This window comes from Triturus cristatus, unplaced genomic scaffold, assembly GCF_964204655.1.
Source record: "Triturus cristatus unplaced genomic scaffold, aTriCri1.1 SCAFFOLD_449, whole genome shotgun sequence".
Taxonomy (NCBI): domain Eukaryota; kingdom Metazoa; phylum Chordata; class Amphibia; order Caudata; family Salamandridae; genus Triturus; species Triturus cristatus.
The window spans coordinates 1-10,092 of record NW_028187470.1 but is presented as its reverse complement, the minus strand read 5'-3'; the positions used below and the strand labels follow the sequence as shown (position 1 = coordinate 10,092).

The following is a 10,092-nucleotide window of genomic DNA, read 5'->3' as shown; positions in this document are numbered from 1 at the left end:
CTCTGTGCCATTCTACCCAACTCCACATCACACCACTCTACATCACACCACTCTATTCCACAACACTCTACTCTACAACACTCTATGCCACTCTACCACACTCCACTCTGACACTCTATACAACTCTGACACTCCGTGACACTTCACTCTGAGCCACTCCACGCCACGACACTCTACGCCACAAACTTTTAGCCATTCTGAACAGCAGCCATGCTGCTGAACAACATGGCTAAAACACAATGGCAAAACCAATAGCTTTTGCATTGGCGAGACCTCTTGACTTTGCCAATGTTCGTTTTGGGGCTGACGTCAGACTGAGAGGCTGGGAAGATCACTCACTGTACCTGCACAGACTCCGGATGACAGCTTAGTGAGCCCGAGTTCTGACACTAGAGCATCTGAATATGGCTGCTACAGAAAAAAAAGAGCTGCTTTATACCACTTTCTTGTAGTGTCTAACCTCCTTGCCACCTATTGTTCACAACCTAAAAATGAGTTTACTCCTCTCATGCAGGGGAAGGTATACATGCACATTTGCTCTTCCAGAATTGTTGTGCTCAATGCAAGACGAATATCACTCATTATTTATGATTTTATCAATCTAGTCATGAAGTTAAAAACAATTTCCTAAGATTAAAAAATGTGAGGTTAAAGGTTTAAAACTATATCTTCTGTATATACCCAGCACACGATTTTGCTTCAAAATTTCATGGACATTTGAACAAAGTACTGTGTGAGCTACTTGAATATTACACTTTTTCTACTTTGGTTGAGTACTCCTTCCACTGGTGGAGATGAGAGAATGCATGTTTCATTTATATTTTCTTTACCTCATTTCCTTTATGTTCATGAATTATGAGAGCTGACGCTATGTTTGTAAATCAGCTTTGTTCCTTTCAATGTTTCTGTTAAATGACAAGGAGAATGTATCAAAAAATTCAATTGGCAATAATTTTTAACCAAATTTATTTTGGGACTATATTTTTGAGAATGTTACACATTAACGAATATTTTTAGCTGAAATCAACATCCATGCCTATGTGGAAAAAGAAGTTACTGCATGGAAAAAAAGCTCCGCTGACCTCGCCCTCGCCACTGTCCCCCGCATCCGAAGAGCGACCACCAGCGGCAGATCATTCTCCCACCTCGCCGCCAAAACCTGAAACACCCTCCCCATCCTCCTACGGCAGACCCAGGACCTACTTACCTTCAGGAAGCTACTCAAGACCTGGCTATTCGAGCAGTAGCAGCACCCCTCCCCCCAGCGCCTTGAGACCTTCACGGGTGAGTAGTGTGCTATACAAATGTATTGATTGATTGATACTATAGCCTTATAGCCTTTGGTGAGAGCTACGCCGATTGTTAAAAGCCCTGTACCCGAGATATAGGCCTGAGCCGCAAGTGAGGGCTTAGAAAGAGGGAGAGGGCCTTGAACAACTGGTATAGCCTGAAGCAGAAGGGCTATAAGGCTATTAGAACATTCCACCCACTAAAGGTATAATGCTATAAATTAAAAAGGGAAAAACGTGCAGAAAAACATTGGAATGTTGGAGCTCTGGGCTTTTACCAGCCATTATAAGACCAGAGCAACTCTTTTGTCTTCAATTGACCTCTCAACATTCTAATAATCTAATAATGGAAATGACATCTGAAATTCTCCTGGAAAGCCTATCACAAAGGCTTCATCTGAATGGTGAACATTTATTTCACATGTTTTTATGTGCCCCATTTACAATAGCTTCCTTTGTCCCTATCCTGGGTCTCTGTAAAATAATATTACGTTTGTGAAATAAAATGTGTTCTCTCGAATTAGTCTGTTTCACGATAAAATATTTTTGAAAAATTAAATATTTTTGAAAAATTAACAAAGAACGTGTTTTTAACCAAATCAAAAAAGGATAAAGATCTGAAGTGAGTGAAATTCGAAGTTCCAACAAAAATCCTACTTCAAAACCATGAATCATACATTGTTTTTTTATTAAACCCTTTCCTGTTTGTTTGAAACGTATATATAAAGTTTACAGCTTTTAAACACAACTTTTGCTTGCTTCTTTTAATGTTCATAACATTTTTCTCCTAACTAAATGGCTCAACATTTTTAAAAGTTAAAACAAATCTTATAACTTTTAACATACTCTCCCTGTATTTATTAACTACGATTTACCACGACTGCCTATTTGTTACTTTTGATATAAATATCAAAGGCTTTATAAAACATTTGAAAAAAGAAGGCAGAGTCACTTACTTTAAGGATAATGTACCAGCTTCAACGTTTACATCAACAATATTTTTTCGGTTACCAGAGTGTCCATTGAAAATTCTACGTTTTTTGACAGGGCTAAAATTGACAAAATTCACAGTTTTTAATGACTTAATTCACAGCGTCTTTAGTATGCGTGAAACTGTGCACCTCTATTTATCAGATTTTCGGCAGTCTTTGTGGTTAAGTCACGCGTCTCTACACAAGAAGAAATCAAACGTTGAATAAATCTCTTTGCCGTTTCTGTAAATTTGTGTGTGAATCCATGCTTCGCTTAGTATTTCATTTATTTTTGACTTTGGCCGCACACTGCAGCATATAAGGAATCGCGCAAAATAAAAACAGTTTAGACGCACCAGTGTAATGACTGACAATTATCTTACAAAACAAAGCAAATTAAGCCACAAAATTTGTACTCCTGAGACCATTCTTATACTCTAGAATGACAGTTTGGTATTCAAGAAACATGCCTGCCGTGTATTTAAACTCATTTAATGAAGCACCTCTCACGTTTAGGGTGTTACCTCACTTTAATTACAAACTGTTCGTAGGTTAGGGGGCAATTTTGTTTGAAGAGATGCTCGGCTAAAGTGTTGCTCCCTGCCGTCACATGCATATGTTCATTGTTCATGTGATTCCAAAAATGAAGAGCATATGAGTGGTGGAACAAAGTATCGTTTCCATCCCATAATTCAAAGTATTTTTTCCAGGACCGGTATCCAATTGGGTAGAATCGAAGCTGGTGCAAGTAAACAAACTGTCGGCATTTGATATCTCTCACTACGTCGATGGATGGAATCTGACAGAGCCTTTCAGACATTCGTGTGTAGAGCATTGGTCCCTGCTGCCCCCAGAGCTTTCCATCATAGTTCCTCACAAAATCCTCCATACAGTCCCACAGGAAGGAGTGAAACCGGCGGAAACCAAGCACGGCACTACTGCACAGATCCTCGCTCTCAGCAGCCAGGAAATCTTCTTCCGGGATGGGCCTTAAGGAGATGACGTCAGTGTCCATGTAGATCCCGCCAAACTTCCACAGGAGCACTTGCCTGCAGGCGTCGGACAACTGATGGATCCAATACGGCTCAGTATCCGGATTTATCTGCGGATTAACAAGTTTATTTTGTTATATATATTTTGCAGTATATATTGTTTAATTGTGTATGGGTATCATTTTCATAATTTTGTATAATATAATTTTTCCACTTGTTAATGCTTTTTGATTCACTATTACGTTTGATTAATTTATATTGCTTTCAATATTAGTTATATTTACTTTTTGTATAATTTTGTGCTTGAAACATTGTTAGTATTTATAATCAATTCAATTCAATTCAAATGATCTTTATTCGGATATGTTAAAAACATCCATAAAAGTACATAAAAGTTATTTCATACATTCTCATACAAAAGTGCAAAGTCAATGTGCAAATATGCAAAGGATACTTCTAAACGCTAACAGGCCAAATCCATTTTGTTCACATCAGAAGCTCAATAAAATACATCTTTAAAATATATAAAAAGATCATCCCAATAAATAGTAAAAAATAAAACATATATTCGACACATATTGTCGTACACCTAATGGACAGAAATGCAACATACAAATAATAAACAAGCTATCAGGCCACATTCATTACAATATGTAAACAGCCGTTATACAGGTATGTAAGATAATAGACATAATTCAAATCGTATTCATTGAGGCACGGGAGCGGACAGCAGTTTGGAGAAAGTGACTGACTCTATAAATTACATCCTCATTGCTTAGTGTCCGCAAAATTCTAAAGGCCTCTTTGAAATCTGTCAGGGCATTGACTTTAAAGTAGGGAATGAGAAAATATTTAGTATATTTTTTATAAAAGCCGCAAAACAATGTAAAATGCATCAAACTTTGCTTACCGCCTTGGTTGCATGGACAGGGTAAGTTTCTTAAATTATAGGAGTAACCTAGGGGGAAACAGAGTAAGTTTACCACGCTCCCGTCCCTAAATCTAAACAACAGGCTCCTGTTCCATCTGCCCAGTACCTTACACAAATAACCTTGGGGTTTGTTAGGTGGCCTAGTACAATGTTCTTGTATGTGTAGGTACCCAAGGATGGCTGGCTTTCTAAATTCAATATTTTCTCTATTCGTTCGATACAAATCAAATAAGGCCCTTTTCACTATGAGCTTATGTGATGGGTTTATTGTGTCAGGTGCTGAGAAAAGATGCCCCATTTCTACACTTTCTAAGCTCGTCTGTACCGCTTTAAGCCAAGGGATGTAATTTACCCGCTCACATTTTAAGCAGTCTAAGATCATGTCGCGGGTCAATGAAGCAGCTTGGTTACGCCAGATTTTTAACCAAAATAAAGCGGGTCTTGATTTTATAAAATCCTCTATGTAGGGGAGGTTCAGTTCACTGTGGCATACGTATGACGGAGCCGAAATGACCCCCCCCAGTACCTTCCTACAGAATTTATTTTCTTCTACCTGAATATTGGTGCAGCTCGAGTATCCCCACACCTCGGCGCCATAAGTTCCTGTAGGGACGCACTGGGTTTTATAAATTTGTAGTAGTGATGAGGTGACCTCGGCGTGCCTTGGTTGGCGTAAAGTGATTAAAGAATTAATGGCTTTACCCAGTTTGTTCCTCCCTCTGGCAACATGTAGTTGCCAGGATCCAAAATCAGAGAACAGCAAGCCCAAATAAGGGAAAGTGCAAGTGCTGTCTAGGATATTATTCCCTGCCATTATATGTCGAATTTTATGTTTCTTTGGCCCACAAGACATTATATAAGATTTTTTAAAATTTGTACATAAGTCGAGGTCGGCCATAAAGGAAACAAAGCCTGAAATTAAAGTGCGGAGTGCATTAGGTGTACGGCCTATGAGTACCGCATCGTCGGCATAAAGAAGTACGGGTAAAGAATTGCCATTGACGAGCGGGACATCAGTAGTTAGTTTGTCTAGTGATGAACTTAATTCATTTATATATAAAATAAAAAGTAGGGGAGCCAGGACGCAACCCTGTCTTACACCCCTACCAATTAAAATCTCATCCGAAACCTCCCCATCATTGTTAATGCGAACACGAGCCTTTAAATCTCTGTGTAGGTAAGCCAGAAATTGGACCAGTGATTCATCTAAACCATAGCTCAGCAAAGCTGTCCATAGACGAGATCGGTTGACAAAGTCAAAAGCAGAGCTTAAGTCCATAAAACCTAGGTAAAGTGGGGATTTTTTTGCTATGATATATTTATCTAAAACTAGGTTTAGGTTCAAGCACTGCTCAACCGTCCCTACGTTATTTCTAAAGCCTAACTGGCAAGGGTGTAAGATTTTGTTTTCCTCGGCCCAAGTGCTGATCTTATTAAAAATGACCCTGCCCAAAATCTTCAGTGTATTATCAATCAGTGATATTGGGCGATAGCAGCCAGGGTCGAGTCTATCGCCTTTTTTAAAAATAGGGACGATTGTACTGTTTGACCAGGTATCGGGCAATGAGGTAATGGACAAGTTGTTAAAAACATTACACAGTAATGGGGACCATAGGTCGGGCTCTGATTTTATTAAGTCGATGGATACTCCATCAGGCCCTGGCGCCTTGTTTCCTGCGCTTTGAAAGATTGCATCCTCCACTTCTGTTATTAAAATATCCGGGAACTTAAAAGGTTGGCGGGTTTCAGTGAGAGGAGTCGATGCCATATAGATATTTGTGAAGTGCTTCACCCATACGTCCCCTGATATACTACAATTTATGGGGGTAATATTGGAACCAAATGTTTTCAGGTTTTTGACCTCTTTCCAAAACCCAGCAACATCCTTTGTTGCTGCAGTGCGTACAAGTGATTCCCAATGAGTTTTTAGTAGCTCTTCAGATCGTCTTCTTAAGGTGCATTTATAACTAATCCTCAGGGACCTCACCAATGCTTGATTGGGTGGATCAGCTTTTAGAGCAGCTCTCAAATCTCTATTTGCTCTAGAGCAGGAGTTATCGAACCATCTAGGATTAATATCAGAGTTGATTATAACTGGCTTAGATATCTCCTTTTTTATGGTCCTACACAGCTCCGTGAATGCTTCTATGATCGCATGATCAGGACACTCAAAAGATAGACAGGTGAGTACTAATCTGGATTCGGATTTGATGACTCGGGCTAGCACCCCCTTGTTGTCAATCCCCTTCCAGACCACCCTGAGTTTGTCTGTTGATGCGACTAGGTTTTTTGCCCCTATTTCTATCCGATTCACCCTCTTATGGGGGAGTTTCAGAGTGGATAGAATCGGGTGATGGTCACTGTGTACAGACCTAGCTACTTTAGCCTCTAATAAAAGATCCACAAGTGCGGAGGTCATGAATACATAATCAATTGTGGATGCACTCCCATGCCCGACATAGGTGGCCACGGGACAGTTATTTTCCATGATGTTGGCCTTTTCCATAACATTAATTAAGTCCCTTGTGGCCAAATGATTGGATAATTCTTTGCCTCTTTTACAGGGAGGGGTTTGACGGTGAATGTGTGCGTTAAAATCTCCTCCTACACATATCCCATCAAGTTTACCGCACTTTTGTCCTTCTAAAATATCATCAATAAAATTAAACAACCTAATAAAATTCATATTGGGATGTGTTTTAAAATCATTATTATAAAAATTTATTAAACATATTCTAACGCTACTAATGTGAAACAGTGCCTGGAAGTTCCTGTCATGTGTTTCCAATGGTTCAATTTTAATATCTGCGCCTATTTTAACCCATATGGATAGTCCCCCGCTTGGCTGCCCAACGCAGGAATTGGTGCGGTTTGGTTGAAACAACGGTATCCATCAAAAAACAAAGGAGTGGTGCACCAGGTTTCCTGAAACATCAAGATGTCAATTTTGGAGACCCAGTCCACCCAATCCCCGTTTGTTACTTTAGCATTTAAGCCTGCTATATTCCAGCTCAGGATTGTCAGGTTATTAATAGGTGTTACCAAGGGGGAATCATAGCTTTTATCCTTAACCGCCTTGGCAGCATTAGCAGTCGTATTGGTTGGATCCAAAGATAGATCCCCTGCTGGATCAAGTATATTAAATTGGTTTCTACTCAATGGGTCAAAGGAGATAATTGATGGTCAGTCCAGGGTACCCAGGTCAGACAATGCACTATACCTATTGTGTAAGGGAAGAGGTGATAAAGTAAGGCTAGATAATCTATGATGCGGTCTATAAAAATAGCCCAATGGCAAAGAAGTTATGTCACTGGGAAGGGGGAAACGCATGTTAGTACTACCAAGGATAAATTTGGCTGTAGAGGGATTTCTAAAATTGATGACAATACAGTCCCCTTCTATATTCTTGGGTGATGGCCCAACCCAACTCACCCGTCTAGTGGTCAAAATTTCTCTCATAATGTTAGGGCCTACCCCTTTATGTTTACATAGCCAGTCTGTGCATTTGTTGTTTAGTTGCATCCATGACTCGCTCTGCCCCTCCCTTAACTGTGGTACGCCTGCCAAGATTATTACATAGGGGCAGGCATCGGGGGGCAGATGAAGGACAGGCCCTAAATGCGTTATTGGCCTAATGGTAGTTGTGTGGCCCTTATCTAATCCAGTGGTAGTAGGTGCCTTCCTCCCTAAGGATGACAAAGTGGGAGCATCATTTGACGTATTACTGACCTGACTAATATGGCGTGTTGATTCTGTAGCTTTATTAACGCCTCTGGGTACGGTGCTAGGGGTGGTCGTTTTGTTAGAAGCATTTTGTCTTTCAATCAAAGTGCCCCTATTTGCAGCTTCTAGGTCTTTAATAAAGCGCTCACCCCTTGTTAAGTCAAGACTGATAGCCCCCTTCCTTTTTGCGTCTTCATTTTTAATCATGGTTTCAATGCAATCTAATCTTTTAAAAATATTATTAAACTGTTTGATCATTTGAGATTCTAACTGTTTAAAAATAGTGTCCACAATAGTTTCCATAAAATTAACATTTGGATTGTTAAGTGTGGAACTTTCACTAACTGGATCAGTCTGTGTACATGTACAGTTTATGCCATTTCTGAGGGGGGTAGTGTTCAATGGTCCTTCAGCCAAGTGCACTTGTTCAGTCCTGGCATTACTACCCTCTATTGTTTTTTGTTTCCCTCTGGTCCACATGCTCTGTGGTGTGGGTTGATCCTTATTGCATGTGGCTGGTTTTCTTTTGTTAGCTGACTGTTTTGTGGGGCCTTTTTTCCTTGTCCCTCCAGTGGGTTTAGTTTTCGAGGATGCCTGGGAGATAGGGACATATTCAGTGACATCAAGCTGAGAATCAAGGATAATGGTGTCACCTTCCTCCTCAGGGGTGATAGATGGTGGATGAAACGTGTTGGGCTTAGTAACTATTACAGTTGGGGATAGGGGTGAGGTATATTCTGTACTGGAGTCCCCGGGCTCAGAGTGTGTGCGTAGGAGCCCCAATGACATCCGTCTCTCAGTGCTCGCGATTTCATTTGCGACCATATTAAAGGCATTATCCAACATGCTTTCTAATGATGAAGGTATGATGGGATGTGTCATTGCCGATTTGCCAGTTTGATTTGCAGGGCACTTCCCACTGATAGACATTTTCCGTTTCTCTCACCTGGTGATCCCCGATAAGTCAGCTTAGAAGGGTGGCCCGCCCGACCACTGTTGACCTCTGAGGACCTCAGAGGGCCCGCCCTTTGCCCGGGCTTAGCCCGGCGCCGCCCGCGCGCGTCCCGCGACGCGGGAGGAGCCGCGGTCTTTTGTGCGCCTCCGGGCGCGTTTGGCGGCGTCCGAGCGTGAAGGACCGCAAGGCAGGCTGGGGCTTGTAGTCTCCCCCTCTCTCTCGGCCGCTAGATGCTACGGCGGCGGGGGGGGGAGAGGCAGCTGACGAGACCCCGGTGTTAGCAGCAGCGGCGGTAGGGTTACTGACTTCCAATTTTAAATTTCCCGCTCTCAGGAAGGAGCCGCGGTCTTTTGTGCGCCTCCGGGCGCGTTTGGCGGCGTCCGAGTGTGAAGGACCGCAAGGCAGGCTGGGGCTTGTAGTCTCCCCCTCTCTCTCGGCCGCTAGATGCTACGGCGGCGGGGGGGGGAGAGGCAGCTGACGAGACCCCGGTGTTAGCAGCAGCGGCGGTAGGGTTACTGACTTCCAATTTATAATCATTATTTGCCCCAGGTTCGGATAATAGGGCTGCCCCTGTTTGTTGTACCCTCGTTATATATGCGGCATAGGTAAAAGAACGTTTTTTGTAATAAGTTGCCAATATCTTGGCAATTGTCTAGTGGATCTCTGTTGTAAGATAATACATGTAAATGCCATCTTCGGTACACTTCCAATGACAGAAGACCAGAGTATCTCCTTGCCCCAAACGCCCTGAATAGAGAAATCAACCTAAAGATTCTGATTTCATGAGCGCAGTTAATGCCCCGGTTACTTACCGGTAATCTTCATTACTCAGAGACCTAGTCTCCCTCGCCACAGTAATTATCAGTGAGCATTCTGCTCCTACAGAAACTCCAAGTAAAAAGTTACATACTAATCTCCCTATCCCTCCAATATGGCCCCCAGTGGCAACAACCAATCACTTAAAACGACACAAAAGTCAGAGAACGACCTGTAAACAAAGCCGCAGACATGAAGCCACAACAGAGGGCCGCGAGGGAAGGGAAACTATACTGTGGCGAGGAAGACAAGGACTCGGAGTAATGAAGATTACCGGTAAGTAACCGGGGCATTACCTCCTCGTCCATCTTCCTCGCCACATTATTAACCAGTGAGCCGATACCAAAGCAATATCAGCTTCATGGAAAGGAAACACAGCCCACACATGGAAGGCAGTACAAAACAAACTTTATTG

At 41.9% G+C, this 10,092-nt stretch overlaps 1 pseudogene; it reads right to left on the bottom strand.

The window, feature by feature from the left end:
* Positions 1-2,048: 2,048 nt before the first annotated feature.
* LOC146771154 (alpha-1,4-N-acetylglucosaminyltransferase pseudogene) lies at positions 2,049-3,362 on the bottom strand (annotated as a pseudogene).
* Positions 3,363-10,092: the final 6,730 nt, after the last annotated feature.